The sequence below is a fragment of the Hippopotamus amphibius genome, chromosome 13, assembly GCF_030028045.1.
Source record: "Hippopotamus amphibius kiboko isolate mHipAmp2 chromosome 13, mHipAmp2.hap2, whole genome shotgun sequence".
Taxonomy (NCBI): Eukaryota; Metazoa; Chordata; class Mammalia; order Artiodactyla; family Hippopotamidae; genus Hippopotamus; species Hippopotamus amphibius.
Window position 1 is genome coordinate 52,370,769 of NC_080198.1, and position 22,483 is coordinate 52,393,251.

Consider the following 22,483-nt stretch of genomic DNA (forward strand, 5'->3'; position numbering starts at 1 on the left):
GGATTCTGCTTTTGATGGGCACCTGAGCTGCAGTAAAGTTGACTTTTGACATATTCCTTCCTTTTAGAAAATGAGTAGTTTTATTTCTCAAATCGTGTCCTTCTTACGGCCTCCAGAAAAGGGTGAGGCTGCTCAATTAGCTCTCGGTCTGATCATAAATAATATATAAAATATGACCAAGGGCGAAGACCCCTCTTTCACCGAAGGCAGTGTTTTACATCAGAAGAATGTGGACTTTTAGAATCAAACAATTTAGAGATTGTGATCTGCCACTCCCAGCTTTGTCACTTAGGTCACTATTTTGCCTCTCGGTCTGGAATGAGGTCAATGATATTTACTTTGCAGGCTTGTGATGTGGATTGAAATTCTAACATTGGGAAGGAAGTTGGCATAGTGAGCCTGGTATCCAGTAGGTGCTCAATCAATGCAAATTCTCTCACCCATTGTCTTCTTTTCCTTAACCAGCATCAACATGCTTGATGACATGATTAAATTTCCAGGAAGTGGCATTTCTCTGCAGCTTCATAGCCCACATCCCAATTGCACAGATTCTTCCACTCTGAAAGTGGGCTCATTATCTTGTCTGTGAAACACAGAAAACAATTCCCAACTGCTCTCTGAGAATTATCAACACCCGTCATGGAGGACAAAGAATCCCTTCAAGGTTATGATGAGAGGAAAGAAATACGAAGATGAAATTCTATCTTTCCATACCTCTGCATGCACTTCCTCAGAGCTTTTGCATCTGTCCAGTTTATAAGTTACACCAGATCACTTATGGGACACTTTGGGGGCAGTCTTTGAACTCAAATGCGTAAAACATGCCCCAAATCCATCATGATAGAAGATTTAAATCTACACTTATGCCAACTGAGCTTCAAAATCCTTTCCCCATGATTTCCTCATACCTCCGCAAAGATCAATAGGAAGTTGTTAAAATGAAATCAAGTAGAAGTAATGGCCTCCTACTTTAATTTGAGGGGAAAAGGAAACATTAAACCGTGTGTAATTATGAGGTCAATCGTCCTGAGTTTGGTTGCTTTAGTTCTATGAAGGTCAAAGAAGTTGAGTTGTAGAGAACGGAAGGAAATGGGAATCTCATGCTAATGGCTGTTGAGGCTTACCCAGGTCCTCCCAGGCCCAGAGGTGAAAGATAGAGTAAGACTTACAGATTTGTGAAGGTGATTGAAAAGTACAATGTTCTTCTCAACTTTCACATTCTTAACGCCTGCCAAACTTTTTTCTTAGCCAATAATTGCACATAGACAAATATTTCCCACATTCTTCCTTACAGAAAACATGCCCTGCTATGTGCTCAACAAAACCAGTATCTCCTGGACAAAGAGATTTGCGCATCCTAGCCTACTTTGCCTCCTTGGAGATTTACATTTACTTACATTCAATCAAGAAATTCCCAGTGTTGTTAAACCTGTCTTTCTCTAAATGATTTGAATCCTGGAGTTCTGTTTTGTTTTATGAGTAATGGTCCATGGGGTACAATGTGGAAAATGCTGGCATAGATATATGCTATCAGTGACTAAAATCTAATACTGAATTAAACCCATCTTTCTCTAAATGACTTGAATCCTGGAGTTCTGTTTTGTTTTATGAGTAATGGTCCACAGAGTACAATGTGGAAAATGTTGGCACAGATATAGGTTATCAGTGACTAAAATCTAATACTGAAAGTGTCTTTTCCCACAAATATGACTATTGTACTCAGATTTGTAAAGCGTTGATAAAACCTATACAATTAAAATTACAAACAATCCAATTTCTATGCAATTATCTCTACAACTTAAAGTTCCATATGGAACCTAGTGCTTTCCTCTCTCTATTCATTTAGATTAAATCTCGTATTCAAAATTCAATTATGTAAATAAAGTGAGGTGGTATGTGTCAATCTTGTTTCCATTTAAAAGTGTATTCTCTTATTAGCACAGGCTCTAGTGCCTATTTCATAGGTTTAAATCCATGTCCGTGTACACACATCTTCTCTAGAATATATACTTCCTCATCCCGATTTCTCAGTTGAGATTTCTACTGTGGACTCCCTGACATAGTAAGAGAATCAGGGCTTTAGAGTCAGGGTGACAGAGGTTTGAATTTAAGCTCTGAGCCAAGTTATCCTAACTCTCTTAGTATCAATTTCCCTATCTTTAAAGTCTGGATACTAAAACTTACCTTACACAGTTGCTGTAAGGATTCAGTGAGATTCTCTCTGTCTGTCTCTCTGTCCCTCTGTCTGCCTCTCTGTCTCTCAAACAGCTTGACATCATCCTCCGGGGCATATATGTAATTACTTTATAAATGGTTTCTCTGTCCTTTCTATAGTTGAAGTTGATTGACCTTCTAAAATGCACCCCTCTCACCCTGATTATCTAATTTCTAACTCACGCTTTGAATGAGGTTGTTTTCTATACACACAGCCATGACTGAGCCCATACCGCCATGATATGTAACGGGCAAAGAGTAGCTTAGATTTGTTTCCTGCCCTTAATATTTTTTAGTTCTGTGGCTATAATTTTTTAAAAGTCATTCTGGCCTTGGAGTTGCAGGTGAATATTGACTGTCATGTTCATCTACCGCAGGATGCCTGATCATTTTCATCTGACACTGTTGTTTCCTCCATCTCATATGTTGAAGATGCATCTGATAAGCACAGGTTTCAGTTTTCTGATGGAAAAATGCAAATCTGAGGGAAGTAAAAGAACACAGACTTCACACTTCAGATTGAAACCTGCTACCTAAAGGAATAATGCTGATGCCTGTCAGGGGATGATTCCGTCCACTCAACTTTTCAGGACAGAGCTCCAGACTGTAATAGTACTTTGGCTGCCAAGTCTGGTGACCTGAAATAAGTTTTCAATAGTGAATCTGAATCCAGCTGGGTTCCTTGCTTCTCCTTGAACCTGGGAAAGACTAAAAACATGTGCGTTCTGTAGAATGTTTAAGTAAGTGGAGTGTGCGTGCGTGTGTGCGCCTGTGTGTGTCTGTAAGTGTGGCTGAGATGGGGGGGGATGTTTGCATGTGTGAATGTATGTATTTGTTCACTTTGAGAAAGGCAGGCAAACTTATTTAGGGTGGAGACTGAGCTTTACTGGTTTGGTTTAAAAGATTATCGCATCACAAATTAAGTCTTTCAGATTTCTTTATTCTCCAGTTAGGATTGTCTTTCAGAAGGCTTGGAAAAGCCATATTTCTGTTCTTTTATCAGAATCTGAGTGGTGGGAATCTGTTCATACAGGACATTTTCTTGAGGAAATAGCCAGAGTGTGGTCTGCCAACCAAGAACCCTGCATCCAGGTGGTATGATTAATTCTGTGGAGAGTTGATCAGTAGAGTTTTCCGAAAGTTCTTCAAGTTCTCTTTGTAATTACTTTTCCTTGAAGGATGAGGAAAGGAGAACAAAGGTTGTCATTGTGTGAACCATGAGAACTGTTACAGGAAGTCTGCCTCAAATTGGTCTCTCTTGACTTGGTCACAAAAATGTGTCTGCCAACGTAGGACAAAGTCAGTGGTTGAGGAAACTCCATATTATAAGAAAGAGACAAGATGGTGAGATAGCTTGTAAATTATACATTTGAACTTGACCTTAAAAAACTTTTATCAGCCTAGTAACAGCAGCAGTAGGGTGCTCACCCATCCGCAGCTCTAAAACTCTTCTACCTTCTGAAGGAACAAGAGCTTCTTGTAGGTTATTTGATTACATGTCTCAGATCAGGGTTTCTCAGTCTCCACACTAATGACATTTGAGGTCAGATGTCATTTTGTTGGGGGCGGGGGGGCAGTCCTGAGTATTGTAGGATGTTTAGCAACATTTGTGACCCCTCTCCTCTGGGTGCCGGCAGCACCCCGGCACCCTCCCACGTGCTCCTCCCCATCCCCATGTGCTCCCACTCAGCTGTGATAACCAAACGTGTGTCCACACATCACCAAATGTCCCTTGGAGGGGAACTCAGCCCTGGCTGAAAACCACTGTCTTAGAGTAAGAGGAAATAAGGATAATCTGGAACATACTCTGGTTACCAAGAAAAAAGAACGTTTCTGAGAACACCAGAGCAAATAATAGAAAGAAGTGACTTAAAGGGGCACATATATTATTATTGTCAACGATGACGATAAAATAATAATAACAGCCAGCTGGATTTATCAAAAGCCATGACTTTTGGTGATGGTTAAAAGAGAAAGTTAATCTAAAGTGTACGAAAAGTGTAATACAAAATAGGGATGTATATACCTTTATGTTTAATTTTTATTGGTTTTAATAAGTAGGGAAGGACTTCCTAGGTGGCGCAGTGGTTAAGAATCCGCCTGCCAATGCAAGGGACACGGGTTCGAGCCCTGCTCTGGGAAGATTCCACATGCCGCGGAGCACTAAGCCCGTGTGCCACAACTGTTGAGCCTGTGCTCTAGAGCTCATGAGCCACAACTATTGAAGCCCACATGCCTAGAGCCCATGTTCCGCAGCAAGAAAAGCCACTACAATGAGGAGCCCATGCACCAAAATGAAGAGCAGCCCCCGCTCTCAGCAACTAGAGAAAGCTCCTGTGCAGCAACGAAGACCCAACACAGCCAATAAATAAAAATAAATAAATAAATAAATTTATTTAAAAAAAATAAGTAGGGAAGCATGAATATATATGGATGTTTTCTATATTCAGTTACACAAGATCATCTAGGAGTATAGATATGTGTTGTTTTTACCTGTGTAAGCAAGAAGAAATGAACAAAATTTAAAAAAAATTTATTGAAGTATAGCTGATCTATAATGTTTCAGATGTACAGCAGAGTGATTCCGTTTTTTTTCAGATTCTTTTCCGTTATAGGTTATTACAAGGTACTGAATATGGTTCCATGTGCAATACAGTAGGTCCTTGTCATTTATTTATTTATTTTTTACATTTTATTTTGTTGAAGTATAGTTGATTTACAACATTGTGTTAGTTTCCGGTAGCAAAGTGATTCAGTTATACACATATATACATATACATATATATATAGTGTATCTGTTCATCTCAAATTCCCAATTTATCCACCCCCCCCATACCCCTTTCCTCCTCTTTGGTAACCATAATTTTGTTTTCTATGTCTGTGTCTAAGAAATGAACAGAATGTGTCAGGAAGCCGAAAAAGAACGGAAAAGGGAATTTGGTACCTTAAACAGGGAAGTTGGATCAGTATTAGTGGTTTCATTTGGTAACGAAGTAGAAGACCCCAGTAGCTAACATAGTAGTCATACACATTAACTATTTAAAAATAGAACCCAAGTGTATCACAAAATTATAAATTGGCCAGCAGCTTGAAAAGGAGAGCTAACTACAAACTCACTTGTTTCTCAGATAAACAAACTTCAATCTGACCCTACTAATTTTAACAGTTTTAAATTTTAATAAAATGCTAGTAGACTAATCTATTGAGCTCTTAATTTGTTATTGAGTATATCACTTCCATTTGGTCCTTTCTTTGTGGTTTTTAGTTTGTTTTTTTTTAACTGAAATTCTCTATTATATCTGATTTTTTGAACATATTAATCATATTTATTTTAAAATCGTGTCTCCAATACTTGGTTCTCCTGTAGTCTTTTTTTTTTTTTTTTTTTCTGACCTTGATTAGTTTTCATATTCTAGCATGTCTGGCTATTTTATATGGAAAGCCGGGTATTATTTATAAGTTTCAGCCATAGTTTAAGGCTGTGGACTACATTATTTTTGACTAGATAAGGTTTGCATCTGCTTTTGTCAGGCAGCTGGGATGGAGAAAGCTCCCTTGTGTCTAACTGAGGACTGAGTTGATTTGAAACTAGGCTTCAGTTTTTGGTGGATTGGTCTGTTTTGGGTTTCTGTAACTCTTAGACTGTAACCCTTTGGGGAGTCCCAACTGTAATTCACACCTCTTTGCCAAGGTCTCTTCCTAAATGTGGGCCCTGAGCTCAAATTTCTCTCCACCTTAGGCTGTGCCTCATCTCCACCCCACCTAAACTGCCCCAAACTATGCTTCTCAGATTGTCTCCATTCTTGAACCAGCAGATGCCTCAGAAGTTACCAAATATTGGGCTTACTTCTCTGAGTTACCCTCTCTTCTTGAATTTTTTTCCTCAAGTCCTCACTGCCTTAGTTGTTTTCAGTGCCTCCTGATAGACTTTTATGTTTGCTTGTGTGTGTGTATCATATATATTTTACATTTTTTTTGAGGAGGCATGCATGTTTTGTATGCATTGATGTGAAATTTATGTACAGTGAAATGAGTAGATCTTAAATATATAGTTTGATGAGTTGACAAATGTAACCCCTGAAACCAATACACCAATCAGGATACAGAACGTTTGCATCACCCAGAAGTTTCCCTCATGCCTCCTTCCAATCTGTCCCCAGTCCACATGGGAAACCATCACTCTTGTTTTTATCACCGTAGATTAGTCTTGCCTGTTCTTAAATTGTGTATAAATGAAAATATACAGTATGTGCTCTCATGCCTGGCTTCTTTCATTCAACATTTGGAGGATTAATCCAGATTGGTACATATAGCAGTTTGTTCTTTCTAATTGTTGCATAGTATTTTATTATATGAATAAATATAATATTCATACTTATTTAATAATAATAGTTCATATTTATTTAAATAATTCACAATTTGTTATTCCATTTTCTTATTGATGGAGAGTGTTTCTGGTTTTTGGCTATACAACTGCTGTGGACATGCTTGTACAAGTTTTTGTGAGCGTGTTTTTATTTTCTTGGGTAAATACTTAGGAGTGGAATTTCTGAGTCACAGTGTGGGTATAGGTTTAGCTCTATAAGAAATCCCAACTAAATTTTGAAAGTGGTAGAAATACATATATTTTTTAACATTGCCAACAAACCAGGTCAATATTTGTAACGACAGGACAATGAGAACGATTGTTTGTTAAGTCTAGACTTAAAGAGTCTCATTTTGGGAGAAGACTCCTAACCTCAGAAATGAAAAGCATGGGTGTAAGTGTCCCATAAGTGAAACTTCTGTGAAAAATGTATTTGCCCTGGTCATCAGAATACTGTCAGACAAAATCCTATGTTCTGCCCAAAAGCCACCAGGTCATGAATCCAGCACCTGCCTTCCAAGCTTTTTTGAGATGGAACTCGTTTCTTTCTGGGCCCAGTAAAATCACTAAAACTCTAGGAAATTTTTGAAATGGTCTCTGTAAGGATTACTGAAACCCTAGGAAACATGGAATTTGAATGCCTGAAAAAGATAAACATTTGGGGAAAAAAAGTTTAAATCCATGATTTTAACATTTTAGGAGCTTTTTTTTTGGTGAAAGAGTTTTAAATAGTTTTGGAATCATTGTACTTTGTTTTGTCTGTTCTTTAAGGCATCGAAAGCTTTTAGAAGAATCAGCCATACAACATTGGTAATTGCAATTTAAATTGTATGAGGGAATTGAATTCATCAAATTTGTAATCAATGACTAAATGCTTAAGAATAAAAGGCTTTCAAAATGTGCTTTATTAGGTATATGAGTTGAATGAATTGAGCATTAAACAAAATACAAATACCAGTGCCTGTTCCTTTCTGTACACAAAAGCCCCACGGACATTAGAGAGGCTGATACCCTTTTAATTCCTGAAGTTATTAAACTTTGTCTCCCTGAATAAGATAAGGCAGTTAAGCCAATAATAATTAGGCATACTACTTCTAAAGAGTGGGTCTTAGGAGCTTATTAGTCAATGAGAAATGTCTCTTGTTCTGGTACAACAGCCTTGGGGGAAATGGACAAGCGTAATGCTTTTGTGAACCATGAATTGCTAGAATAACCTCCTAAGTGGGCCAACACTGCGGCCATCGCCCAAGACGCTTCATTAACTGTGTCTCCAAGGCCCACTACCTCAGACCCAAATTGTGAGACTCTCTCTCCTGTGGTCAGGGGTGGAAATAACAGCTGGATAGGGGTGAGCAATTTTAGTTCTTTTTCTTTTTATTTAATTTTTTTATTGAAGTATAGTTGATTTGCAATGCTGTGCTGGTTTCCGGTGTACAGCGAAGTGATTCAGTTATACATATAGATATATATTCTTTTTCATATTCTTTTCTATTATGGTTTATTACAAGATATTAAATATAGTTCCCTGTGCTATACAATAGGACCTTGTTGTTTATTCATTCTATATATGATAGTTTGCATCTGCTAATCCCAAACTCCCAATTCAACCCTACCCCCCCACCTTGGCAACCACAAGTCTGTTCTCTATGGCTGTGAGTTTATTTCTATTTCATAGATAAGTTCATTTGTGTCATATTTTAGATTCCACATATAAGTGATATCATATGGTATTTATCTTTTCCTTTTTGAGTCACTTCACTTAGAATGATAATCTGTAGGTCCATCCATGTAGCTGCAAATGGCATTATTTCATTCTTTTTCACAGCTGAGTAATATTCTGTTATATATATATATATGTATATACACACATCTTTAGAAAAAGATTACTTTTTAAATCATTATTTCTAATTATCCAGTAATTTTAAATTTAATAAGGTCAATTTTTTTTCCTGCTTTTCTTTTTTTAAAGCTCTTTTGACTAGGACTCACTGCCTTTTCTAAAGGACTGGGATCAAGAAGGTGGCGACCCCGTCCTCTGTGGCAGGGTTAAGGGTAACGTGGTGAGTTGTTTCCCTGGCCCTGAATGTCTCTGGCTAACTTAGAGGTCACCTGAATCACAGATTCCCAGTGTCAGAGGAAACAGTGACTGGAACCGCCCGCCCTGGCCAGGTAAAGACAGTAACTGCTAGCGTGAGTTATTTTATGACAAGAGGGCCTGGTAAGGAACAGAGACCTAACTAGCCACCGCCAGCCGGAAGACTATGGGAAAGGTCAAAAGGAGAGAGGAGACGCCAGTCCACATGTGCTACCCACCTCCCAGAATCCTTCTTGCTGGAATCCATCCTGGCTGAGTGATGTGTGCGCCACCAGAAAAGACCCTGAGTCAGAATGATTGGCCAGAGAAAACCTGGAAACTAACTCCATCACTGTAAAACCTGAGACTGTGAGCCACGTGGCAGAGCAGTCCTCCTGGGCTCCCTCACCTTCCTGCTCTCTGCCCGGGCACCCCTTCCCAATACAGTCTCTTGCTTTGTCAGCACGTGTGTCTCCTCGGAGAATTCATTTCCGAGTGTTGGACAAAAGCCCACTCTTGGACCCTGGAAGGGGTCTCCCTTCCTGCAACACCGGCAGACCAGGAAAAGTGACTCTCCATGAAATAAGTAACACCTAAACATCTTGGAAGAGTCAGCCAGCTCTAAAAGTGAGAGCTGGAATTACTATTCAAGACACTATTCGTCAAACTTTTTTCCTGAGAAGTTCCAGGGACATTCCAATTGAGCTGAGGTGATGGTTGATAATCCCTCTTTAGGAAGCAGGACTAGAGTGCGACTGTACTTAAGAAAGCTTAAACAGGATCATTTCTATTGTCCTTCTTAAGAAGCAAAGGTGCTCCTGGGAAGGGGGTCAGTGTGAGCTCCTCAGCCCCTCCTGCTTCCCCACTGAGCAGCACATTTCAGGCTGCGAACAGAGCAGGTCGGTGTTTCTAAATGGATGTATTGTCCCTTCAGGAATCCCCAGGTGCTTCTAGTTATCCCTCCCCTCTCTCCCCCATCCAGATCAATACTGTAGCATTCTTTGCTTTAGGAGGAGGCTGGATGCAGCATAGAACAAAGAGATCATTGTTATCTTTGACTTTTAAGGGTTTTGAGAGTCCACGCCTGTAACAACAGTCTGAAAACCAAGTTGATTTTGATTGGTGGGAACTAAGCACTTGAGATAAAAGGGACTTTTATTCTGCATCTCCAACAAGGTACAGCTTGAAATACATTTAGTTTGAGCTGGAGGACTCAGATCTGAGAATTAACGCTGGAGTATGAAAGGATACAGGGCAGGGCATCAGATAATCTTGCCCTCGTGAAAAGAGATCCAAATGCTGGCTCTTGGTGGGAAGGAGGAGAATGAGGAGAACACAAAGGTGGAGTGGAAGCAGCATTTCTCACGGGGTGTTGGAGCCCTGAGAGCGAGGTGGAGGCACTGCCTCTGCTGACCTCTGGGTGCCACAGCACTGCACATGGGCTCTGCCAGCCTGCTGGCACCTCTGTAAGCAGCTCCTTCATCAAAAGTTCTTCACCCAGGTGTTGGATAGTGTTTCCTACCACAGCCCTGATGGTTACAAGCTGTAACTAGAGCTCCAGGGAGAAATTCAATCCAAGGGCACAAATGGAAGGCCACTGCCCGTGACGTGCAGAGTGGACACTGCACAATTCTAGGTTCACGTGAGTGTCTATGAGAGCAGTGTCTCCCCATTCATCTCTGAAATGGTGCAGAGCCCAACCTGCACAACTGTCCATAATGGCCTTGGGCAAGCAGAAGTCGAAACCGAGGAAGGCTTCTAAGATGGATGCTGGAAAAGATTAGGAACAGACTGTTTTTTCTCGAACACGCAAATCTGATCAGGACGCCTCTACCCCTTAAATATCACAGAGCTTCCTAGTGTTACCGGGATAAAGAAAACTTCCTAAGATGCTCCAAGAGGCTCGGTTGCTCTGACCCTATGTTACTCCCCCGTCTCACTTGCATCATGCTGTCTCTGTAGTAGCCCCGTGTGCCTCCTTGGCATCCTTAGAACACATGTATTCTCCTGCCTCAGGACCTTTGCATTGTCTATTTCCCCTGCCTAGAGGCCTTTCCTCTCCTCCCTGTGCTCACCACTTTCTATTCTTCCTTCTTATCGTAGCTCACAGGACACTTCCTCAAGAGAGTCTTCTCTGATTTCCCTGAGCAGCTTGCATCCCCCAGCAAACACCCTCCTAGAATGGTGTACCTCCCCTTCGCAGTTCTGCTTAGAATTTTACCTTTGCTTTTGTGATTCTTTGATAAATGCCTGTCCTTCCAGACAACAATCAGAAGAATCATAGTAACTGCTAGCATGTATTAGATGCTTTCTTTGTTCTGGGTCTTCTTTTTAAGGGTGTCTTTTAAGACCAGATTAACTCATTTGATCTTCTCAGAGACTGAGTGAGGTTGCTACTATTGGCACCTGCTCCTATTTTACAGATGAGGAGACTGAGGCACAGAGAGAGTTTATGTAGACCACATCTATTTTGCTTGCCCTTGAATACCCAGTAGCCCAACACCTAATATAGCAAATAATTGCTATTTCTCGGCTACTTGAATGAAAGATGTTTGAGGTGAATCACAGAGCTGGGTATTAGTGCCAGATGGGGAGGAGGTTTGGGAGCAGGAGGAGGCTGAGAGGCAGATTGGGAAGAACAGGACAGAGGAATCCAGAAGAGAGGCTGTGAGGAAAACTAGACAAGACGTATTCCTTTTATTGGACTTGAAGCAGGTGGCAGGCCTGTGCGTTTCAAGGTGAAGGGCTAGGCCCCATGGAACACATGACAGATGTTAGAAGTCGCTGGTGGTGACTGATAGGGTTACTGGGAAGTAGACCCCAGGTAGATGCCAAAAAGTCTACTCCTGTGGAAGAGGCCACCTGGGAAAAAAATGTTTGGGAGTCATAGACGGCCCTCATTTCTTCCAGTTCATTTTAGTCTTTCTCCAACAAATAACACTTCACCAAAGCATATAATTGGAATCTTGCAGCCCAAGGGCATATTTCACGAGGAAAGAGCTATAGAAGGTCTGTACATTCACCTTGACTCCAGGGAAAAGCAGAAGCTGAAGGGAACACAATCATGATAGATTTTGCTGGGCAGTGCCTGCTTTGGCAGCACATGTACTAAAATTGGAACGATTTTGCTGGGCAACCGGAAGCTGTAACTAAATAGTCAATCACTGAAACACAGCCTCTCTCTGGGGTCACCCAGGTGCCTTTGAAAGCTTGGTCTTTCATGGAGCTCTGAGTTCCCCGCGTTGATTCAGGCTGTGAGGATGCAGGCGGTGGGGATGGCACACCAAACTCAATAACACGAGTCGTTCTCTGTTGGTGTCAAGGGGGGAGCATTGGCTGAGGGATCCCAGGACCTACTGTTGTCCTTGCCTTTAACCTTCCCTGAGACCTTGATGGACACTTTCAGGTCTCCGGACCCCAGTGTCCACCTTCAAAAGATGAAGGGTTAGAACAACCGCCCCACTGTCAATTTTCCGTGACTCGGTGTGGCACGTGTATTGGTGGTGGTTGTGCTGTGGGCAGCGGCGGAAGGCAGGAGAGCGGAGGGGCTGCTAAGGTTTACCGCCTGCAGGAACCTGGAGAGGATCTCAACATTCAGCGGCTCTAAGGGTCTGTAAATGGAGGTGGTGACAGCAGTAAGCATAATGGTTTAATCCGTAAGCTATGAGGTGCATTTTAGCTCCTTGCCAAATTCAGCAATTCTCCTGGGAGGCTTGGCTGTCACTTCTGGCTGCTGCTCCTGCCTGGGAAATTATGAACAGTAACAGGCAAGCAGGCCCTCTTCATAAACCTATTTGCTGATCAGTGCCTGATACCAGGAGGGAGAAATGACCCGAAAACCCCAGCTCTGTGATAATCTACAGCCTGCGGCGCTTTTAAGGGAGGCTTTCTCATTGTGAAGAAGATAGGCCATCAGAAAGGCACAGATTATACACCTTCGTCAGAGCATTTTCCTCTCAAAGAGCTCTCCCATCTCACAAAGTCCTATCTCGGATCTGCTCCCATCTCTCCCAGGAGAGAGGGAGGAAGAGAACAAATCTCCCCCCTTTCATGGATGGGAGAACTAAACCAGGGGCTATGACTTTGTCCAAACTCACATTACTAACCGGCACCAAGAGTGGGCCTCATGGCCTAGTCCTTTTTGTCATCACTTCCAAAATACTATGTTTAAGACATGCTTTGTTTGGTCTCCATTTTATCCTCTTTTCATAGCTCTCTCTGTGGATGGAGCTGCTTAGAATAGAATACCAGCTCCAGAGTGTATCTTAATTCAACAGCACCGTTGATAATAGCTAGGGATCGTTAGATGACTTTCCTTGGGCTTCTCCACTCGGTAGTGATTCTTCCTGATTTTCCCATCAACTTTATCCTCCAACTCTGATTTTTATCTTCCCTCATTTAATCACTCACTTCTGAGCCTTAAAGGATGAATGAAGTGGGAAATGGAGAGTGGTGGTCAGAGTTGTATTGTATTGTTCTTCTATCTGCTACTTACTGCTTTCCGCACTTTGAACATTGAGTACTGTGCGCCTGCCCCTGCGCTAATTTACAGACAAAGAAACTGAAGTTCAGAGAGGTGAAGCAACTTGGCCAAAGTCACACAGTTCAGGGAGTGGTAGGTATGGTCAACTCCATAGCCCATGTTCCCAACTCCTATACACTCTTACCTTCCAAGATTTGTGATGTGATTAAATATTAGGTGTTGTCTCAGGGTGAGATGGGCTAGAAGAGAAAGAAAGCATCTTTTCAAAACTTAAACCCTGCTTAGGGACTTCCCTGGTGGCACAGTGGTTAAGAATCTGCCTGCCAACACAGGGGACATGGGTTCAAACCCTGGTCCCGGAAGATCCCACATGCTGCAGAGTAACTAAGCCCATGCACCACAACTACTGAGCCTGCACACTAGAGCCCGTGAGCCACAACTACTGAGCCCATGTGCCACAGCTACTGAAGCCTGTGCACCTAGAGCCTGTGATCTGCAACAAGAGAAGCCACCTTAATGAGCAGCCCATGCACTGCAATGAAGAGTAGCCCCTGTTTGCCGCAACTAGAGAAAGCCCGCACACAGCAACGAAGACCCAATGCAGCCAAAAATAAATAAATAAATTTATTAAAAAAACAAAAACAAAAAACAACGCAAACCCTGCTTAAAAGAGGTACCCATTTTTAGGTCCACATTTTCAGCCCTATCTTGCCCACGTCACCAATATGGGGGCATACATACAGAAAAGTCAGGGCTGAAAAATTAAGCACATACAGGCTTGTGAATAAACATACAGTCCCATAAGCTCCTATGATTGATTCAAATCTGTTTGCTGTACTCTAGAATAGCGATTTTATGAATAAATTCGTTTCACAGGGCTGCTGCAAGAAATTACCGTAAACTTCGTAGCTTAAAGAACAGTTTTGGAGGCTGGAATCTAATTGTCAGCAGGGCCCTGTTCCTGCCAGGGGCTCTAGGGGAGAATCCTTCCTGGCTTCTTCCAGCTTCTGGTGGCTCCTGCATTCCTTAGCTCGTGGCAGCAAATCTCCAATCCCTGCCTCTGTCTTTCCATGACCTTCTTCCTTACGTGTTTCTGTGTCAATCTCCCTTTGTCTACTCTTCTAAAGACTTGTCACTGGATTTAGTGCCCACTCGAATCCAAGACAGTCTCGTCTTGAAATTCTTACCTGAAGTATGTCTGCAAAGACCCTTATTCCAAATGAGGAACATCTGAGGTTCTAGTGGATGTACATTTTGGAGGCCACCATTCAACACATTACATAGGCTTATGTGCTAGGCAAGCATCACAGCTCACAGTCCTCAGTTTCTACATCGATGTGATGTTCCACTTGCTGTTTGTTCTTTCACACATAACTTATAAGGATGATGAGAGTCTTGGGGAGGCTCTGCGCTTTTGGGAGTCCAGTCAGATGGCGTTAAGCTGCCTTCATTCCTTCAGCAATAGCTGTCTGTCAGTAAATTAACATCCAGACACTTTACAGAACTAACGTGTCTTTCGAAGTTCTCACTCTCGGAGAGAAACTTGAGAAATGGGAAAACTGGGCTCAGTATGTGTGAAAGAACTGTGTCTCTTCAGGGAAAAGCCAGCGCATATGTTTCAGAGAGTAGCAGTATTATAGAAAGGCACGAACACACAGCAACTAAGTGAAAAATCGTTGCTGCTGATATGCCCATCCGGGAACTTGCTCCATTTCCCAAACAGTTTCATGAAAAACTCTCCCTCTGAATTGCCTGAAAAGAATCAATACCAACTGGATACATCGTTATAGCTGCGCCCACCCTGACAGGCTGGGAGGACTGCCTAGTGAAGTGGCCATCAGGCCTAGCGAACGCTTCCAGTGGCTTTGTTTACCTTTCCCTCGACCAAGTTCAAGGGACGTGAAGTCTCCGTACCTTGGTCAGATCGCAACCCGGTCAATTAGGATCAATTAAAAAGTCTGTTTCCTGGGAAATTACACAGATGCCCGTTTGTCCAATGTCTGTCTTTTGACAATTCAACACATTCAGTTTAGCTCAGCAAATATGTCCTCACTGACAGCTCAGTGTGGGGTACTGTGTCTGCACCAAGCATAGGGTGGTCCTGCCTCCCAGGACCGTGATCTAGAGGGAGCAGGCTCAGCAGACAATCAGAGGTGAGCGGGCATCCGTTCACAGAGATGCAGAGCTCCATGGCAACACACCTGGGTGACAATTAATCCTTCCTTATTGCAAAAATAATTAATGATCCTGCTAAAAAAATACAGATAGGGAAAAAGAAAAATAAAGGTGGCATATAACAGCACAGCACAAAAGTAATCATTCTTAACATTGGGTCTGTGTCCACATCTGTGTGTATCTTTGTACCTGTGACTCCGCCTACAATGTGTCTGCACCATTGTCTGAAACTGGATTCATGTTAGGCTCATATCTGTTGGTATTTTAATACCAAGATCCTCCCCTGACATGCACACGCATCTTGTTTTACAGTCTGTTTTTGTATTCAACTGTGTATTGTAAACCTATTTCAATGTTATTTAGTTCATAATTTTTAATAGCTATATATTATTCTATTCTATGGGTGGCACTTAGGTATTTAACCAGTCTCTCATTACTCCAAATTTAATAATTTTATAGATAAACCCATGCCCTAATCCATAATTTTATTCTTAGAAAAAACATCCCCAAGTTGCGGTCTCAGGGTCAAAGTAAAGGAGTGTGTCTAGAGTTTTTACCTTACAGGAGCCTCAAAAATACAGGCACTATTTTTTAAATAGTAGTTTCAACAGACAATAATTGCTAAAAGTTTCAAATGCTTCTCTCAATTTCTGTTCTCACCTTGTTGCAGACCTGTCATCAACCGTGAGCGGTGCCTGCACTCCAGGAAGGGCACTGAGAGTCACCCAGGTGTAGCCTCCACTCTTCAGAGAATCAATCAGAGGGGCCTCGACCAAGTAGCCAGCTTCTTGCGATGCTGCATGAAACAGTGAGTGCGTCAGGATGCCTTGTATGTGGGGACTGGGTGCAAACAGGAGCAGTGTTTGGTCTTCAGCCATTTTGTTTTATGATAAAAAACATTATTTGGTGTTTTTTTTCCCATTTTATGCTACAAATTTTTTTTTCTTGCTTTTATTTCCTCCAACCATTTGGAAGGTAAATATTCTGCTTTTTTTCACACTGTAAGTAGTTTTCATTAAGTTTATCAACAATTTTTGGCATGTATATTTCTGCAAACATCAAAGGAAACAAAATGAATCACTGTGCTCTGACTTCTTTAAAATGAGAAAGGTTATACATTTTAAATTCTATTTTTCCCTTCTTGACTTTTGTTAATATGAGGTTTTCTACCCCAATGTTACTATTAATAGATTCTTATTATAGGGCTTATTTGTTTTATTTGGTGATTTCTGTTGATAGTGTGTAACCACATTTATAACATGTATTTGAACAGAGCTCTGTGTTTTACTGTTCAGTGTTTACGGTTGGTGCTTTTATATCAAAGCTTTTTTTTTTATCGAGTTCTTTATTTTGAATCACCTCTTGGGATGACTGATGAAAGCATTAAGTACAATTTCTGTGATAACTAGTAGTGTGTGTGATATAAGAAGAAAAGGCGCCGCTGACCTCCCAGAGCCAGCCTGCATCACAGCGGGACTTTAGTGCCCTCCTGTTGGTCATAAACGATTGCACAGGACGTCAGTATCAGACCTGGCCACTCTGTGACTATGACAGATCAAGACAAAGATGAGATCACTTCACAACCATGTCTGAACGTAGACCAAATGTGACCATTGTCCAAACCACAACATGATCGAACAACCTCCGTATCCTGGCTAATGCGAATGACTGCTGCTTGTTTGTTTTTAATTTTAATTTTATTGGAGTATAGTTGATTTACAATGTTGTGTTAGTTTCAGATGTACAGCAAAGTGATTCAGTTATATATACATTCATTCCTTTTTAGAGTCTTTTCTCATATAGGTTATCACAGAATATTGAGTAGAGTTCCCTGTACTATACAGTAAGTCCTTGTTGGTTATCTATCTTATATACAGTAGTGTGTGTGTGTGTGTGTGTGTGTGTGTGTGTGTGTGTGTGTGAATGACAGCTTTAGCCTTTGTCTAGTCTTCCCTCCTTCTAGATAAGATTTATCAAGATGCCCAATTTTAACGTTACCTCTGCTTCCTGAGAGCATCAATCCGGAGAAAAGCCCTGCATCCCCAAATTACTTAACACAAGCCCAAATCCTATCACAAGCCCTTTCCAATATCCCCTTCCTGAGACACCCCAAGGTTTTCCAGGCTGGCTTCACCCTCACCAAAATGGATAGTAAACCCAATTTGCTCAGGGGTATTCCTGGTGGTCTGTGGCTGGAGAGCATGGAAGAGAATGATCACACTGATGGCTCCACTAACTGGCCTCCTTGTGTCCAACCCGTTTGTCTGGAAATGGTGCAGTCCTCTCCCATCTGGTTCTGGTTCAGTCACGTGACTTGCTTTGACCCATGAAACAGTAGCAGACGATGCCAGCAGAGGCTGGGAAGCACATGTGTGTCCGCTTTCTCTTTTGAACCCCACTACCACCATGAGACAGAGCTAGCATGATGGAGGATGAGATACATGGAGATCAGCCAGGTGGACCCAGCTGTCCAGCCAGGGCCACAGACATGGGAGGTAGCCTAGGTCACGTCAGCAGGACTCTGCAACTGACTCATAATCTTGTAATGATCAAGTGGGATTTATTTCAGGGATGCAAGGATGGTAGCTTTGCCATTTTTTTCAAAGATCAAAGCAAGTGGAGGCTACCAACTGTCTTTTACCTGGGTCCATTCTATGTTTTAAATCTTGCTGTGTAGCAAACTCCTGGGAAACTTAGTATCATCTGACCCCAAGCCTATATTTCTCATACAATAGAGGATGAGCTGGGGGCTCTGATCCAGGCTGGATGTGGACAGGGCACCTTAGCTGGGGCCTCTTTGCCCATGTCTTTCTAGCTGGCCAGGTGGACATGTTCTCTCAGCAATGATAGAGGAGCAGGAGCAAGAGCAAGCCTGATCTTACAAGCACTTTCCAAGGTTCTGCTTATACCACCCTTGCTGACCTCCCATTGACCGAAGCGAGACACATGTCAAGCCCTGAATCCAAGTGACGCGGCACTGTGACATTCAACGCAAAGAGCCTGGATACAGGAAGGGATCATTTCCCCACTGTAGTTAGAGGGAATTCCTCCAAACATTTGGAGAAGTACTGATTTGTCTAGTTTCCAATGATGTTTCAATTTTGCCTCAATGGGAAGAGAAGGGTCCGTCATGACTTGAAAGTCCCTCGCTCTGTTTATACAGAAGCTTTTTTTTTTTTTTTTGGCTGCTTAAGTTTTTGTTTTTAAGTTGAAGTACAGTTGATGTGCAATGTTGTGCCAGTGTATAGCATGGTGATTCATTTGTACATATATATAATTTTTCAGATTCTTTTCCATTATTAAAAGATATTGACTATAGTTCCCTGTGCTGTGCAGTAGGTCCTTGTTGGTTATTTATAGACCACAGTGTGTATCTGTTAATCCCAAACTCGTAGTTTATTCTTCCTTGTCCCCTTCCCCTTTGCGCACCGTCCTTTTATGTTCTATGTCTGTGACTCTGTTTACAGAAGTACATTTTTAAGTCCCCCTTAAACTGCTTTTGGAACAAGCTGTATCATTGCGTAATTAAATAGACGATATTCCATCCTCATTTTAGGTAAATGTTATAAGAAATTTCCTTGTGATTGTTCAATTAGTAAAGATGGTTTTTTACAATTATTTTCTCATGATTGTTATTAAGTTTTATTATTGTTAGTATCTATCACACAGAAAAGCAGCACTTCATATGTCCCTATGACCAAAAAGGAAAGTGAAATCATCCAGGTAACATCTATTTGCCCACACAGGGTTGAGTTGCTGCATTTGGAACAAGGGTAACAGTTTCTAATTGGAGCAGCCAGCTGGATAGAGGGAAATGTTCAGGCCAAATGTTTGCTTCCAGCCAGTCTGTTGACCGTATTGAGAAGGGGTCACCAGCGAAATATTTGCTATCACTTGTAGAGGAGGATAGGAACCATGGAGCAGCTTTACTTGGAACCAGGTAGAAAGGATTTACATTCCAACTTAGCCGCTCACTAGCTGTGTGATACTGAGTAAGTTCTTTCTCTTCTGAGAGCCTCCTTTCCTTATTTAAAGTGAGACCTATGAGCTTCCACCCAATAGGGCCGCTGGAAGGACGATGTGAAGTGTCACAGCAGTTGGCCGAAGACACGCACAGGAGCAGGAGCTGGGTTCCACTGCATCTAGGTAGGGAAGTCAGTCCCTAGCTGCTCTGACTCTATGCAGTGGGAGTCATTTAGCGAGGCTGAACTGTTTTCTAGTTACAGCTCTTACTTATTTGTTTGTACTTGAATCTATTCATACGTTCTTTTTTCCGCTCATTTGTTCATTCAACAAACGTGTTTGCTGTTGGTTGGGCTCTCCACTGAGTTAGAGTTTGAGCAGCAAAGTATTAGGGACCAACATTTATTGGACAGAGGGAGAAGCCACACCACAACATGGACAGAAAGGGGGGATCTGGAGCAGATGTTGTCTGTTGGGGTCGTCCTGTGGACATCTGGTCAAAGTGGCTGTGCCTCTGTACCCCTTTCTTGCTCGTTCACTGGATGAAGGCTGCTCTGGGAAGACCATGACGTCAGGCAAGAGAAGGCACAGCTGAAGCAGTTTCTGAAGGCACTGATGACCGAAGGCTGTGTGCAGAGGACAGCAGGTCCTTCCTTAAACGGGGTCTGGGTGGTGTGTCTTTGTGTCCATTGCTGGTAGCTGCCATGGGCAGACCCCGTGCCCAGATCTGGGGCTGCAGTGCAAAACAGGGAAGACAAGTCCCCTCACCCAATGTAGCTTCCAGCCTAGGCTGGTTTTGGGAATTTTCAGTTGTCTCTATCTTCTTTAGATAGATCACCCCACTGTGAAGCTGGGAGAAGAGACTAATGTTCCCAGTTACTACTCAGGAGAGGAAGAAAGCAACAGCTGTCCTTGTTTATCGTAGCACTGATTCTGGGCTGATTTTCTGTCTTGTGCCAGGCACAGTGTTAGGTGGTAGGGGTACAATGATGAACAGTATACAGTCTTGTAGGAGAGACAGACACATAAAGATAACCTCAACATAAAATAAAAAGTTATGAGGGAGTGACATGAAGACACCGCTAAAGACACTCAGAGGTAAGACAACTTACCCTGCCCGGGGGGTCAGGAGAAGCTTCCCCATGGATAAAATAGTTGAGCTGAGACTAGAAGAAGAAATATGAGTAAGCCAGAGAAAGTTCTCTGCTCTTAAGTAATTTTCCTCTATTTCATGGGAAAAGAGGACACATTAGAAGTCTTAAACATTTATAGAAAGTAATCATGCCAAGAGAATCAAGGGTACTTAATGGGATGAATGGACTTTGATGGTCCCTCTCAAGGAGAAGTTTTCCTTCGTTTTAAGCCTTGAAAGCCTAAAAGGTTTTCCTGGGGGCCAGAAAGCCATACAGTGGATGATGCTGATTCTTTGTAAATGATTTCACTCTGTTAACAGCCATCATGCCTCTAAGAGGCCATCTATAAAGGAGAAAACCTGTGCACCCCTAAATGTTGTGTGATGCAATGGCTTGATTTCATTTGAGTTCTCACACATTTTTCCTGACCAACAGCACTGTGGAATCCTGAAAGAGGCAGGAGGAAGGAATAAATGTGTGCAAATGTGTGAGTCTGGAGCTCAAGCCCTAGGCTCCCCCTCAGCCTGCATTCCTCTCCATCTGCTTGATTCTTGGGTCACACATATTAGGACTCTGAAAATTGGGGGTCTTAATAGAAGCATGTTAGATGGAAGCCATGTTTCTCTTTATAAATTTTAGAAATGCTCTTCAAGATCCACGAGCTGAGGCTTCTTTGCTGTTATGAGTGCTGGAAAGCTTCAAAGGCAAGAGGTCTGTTGGCAGACCTGGTAAGTATCAGACTGCCACTCGCTTCTCTGAAATTTCTCCATTGTTTGTGGGGTTTCTGTACTTGAAGGTGTTGTGATGCAAATAGAAGTGATTGCTCTTTTTCCTCTTGAGAGCAAGGAAAACAAAGAGAACATCCAACAAGCTAAGGAGAAAGATAACCTGGCCTGAGAGAGTTAAACATTCCTTGTTTTACTTTAACTGTCACCGATTTGTAGTAACCACATTTGTTACTAAAAATCTAACTCCCTGATACTATGTAAATTACACCAGCACCTATCACCCTTAACTCTGTGTGAGTTACATCCTGCCTCTCATTCCCTAACCTTATTACAACTTGGAACCTGCATTCCATATGACCTTTGTAACAAATTTTTCTGCATTTCAGAAAGAAGGTCTCCAGCCAATAAACCAGAGGCAAAGGGACAATTAACAGACTGCCGGACCCCAATTACGGGCGGCCTAACACCAGCTATGACTGTTTTGAAATAATGGGAAGGAAAAAAAGTGCAAGACCTTCACCACCTTGATCCTCATCACATACCCCAGACTGCAAGCCCCAAGTATAAAATCTTCCCTGACTCCTGGGGGGGTGGGGGGGGGGGTGGGGGGACACAGTTCTTCAGGTGCTCGCCTGCTGTGTCTTCCCTTCTGCCTGGCAGAAAAATAAAGCCATCTCTCTCTTCCTCCAAAATTTGTCTCCCTATTTCTATTTGGCCTAGGTGCACAGAGTAGCCATTATAATGGCAACAAAGGCTCCAATGCAGGGGAAGAGCAGGTTTGTGGAGGAGTTGCAATGCCAGCATGTCAAGCCTAATTATAACCTCACCATGTACTGAGGATCTGCGGGGGTGGCAACCTGAAATCAGCTGAGTTCACCTTTGCCCTGAGGCTCTAGAGAAAATAGACCCCTGTTCTTATTTCTCATGGTTTAGGAAGTCCATGCTTTCCCCAAGATTTCTGTTGCTTCTGATGACTTTGCATTTCTCCTGGTCATCTCTGACTCCTATTCCTGGCTTTTGCTGAAGGCTTATTCTCTGTTTATATTCTTCTTCTGTATCAGTATCCACCCAAATGGAAGTCAGTGGCTCTTTCTCCTTGAGTATCTGTCTCTCCATATCCCCCCAGATATCTCCCATGTGAACTGTGTGGTTGCTTTAAGTAGAGATTTTTCATGGGATAAATAATACCAATAATATTGGATTTCTCTATTCTTGAATAAGATCCTCAATCATTTCTGCTGCTAGAGTTTCAGATACCATAGCATAAGGCTCTTCTCTCTCTCTCTCATTAATCTCCAGACCTCTTTTCTTTCTGTTCTGTGCATCTGCTTTTGCCACTCAAGATTA

General features: G+C 42.2%; 1 long non-coding RNA gene across 1 annotated transcript in view; it reads left to right on the plus strand.

The window, feature by feature from the left end:
• The window catches only part of LOC130834997 (uncharacterized), a 42,617-nt gene extending 20,928 nt beyond the window's left edge, over window positions 1-21,689 (plus strand). The window contains exons 2-4 of the long non-coding RNA XR_009048812.1: window positions 15,983-16,120; window positions 21,048-21,136; window positions 21,523-21,689. This is a non-coding gene — a long non-coding RNA (uncharacterized LOC130834997). The remainder of the gene's footprint in view (window positions 1-15,982; window positions 16,121-21,047; window positions 21,137-21,522) is intronic.
• Window positions 21,690-22,483: the final 794 nt, after the last annotated feature.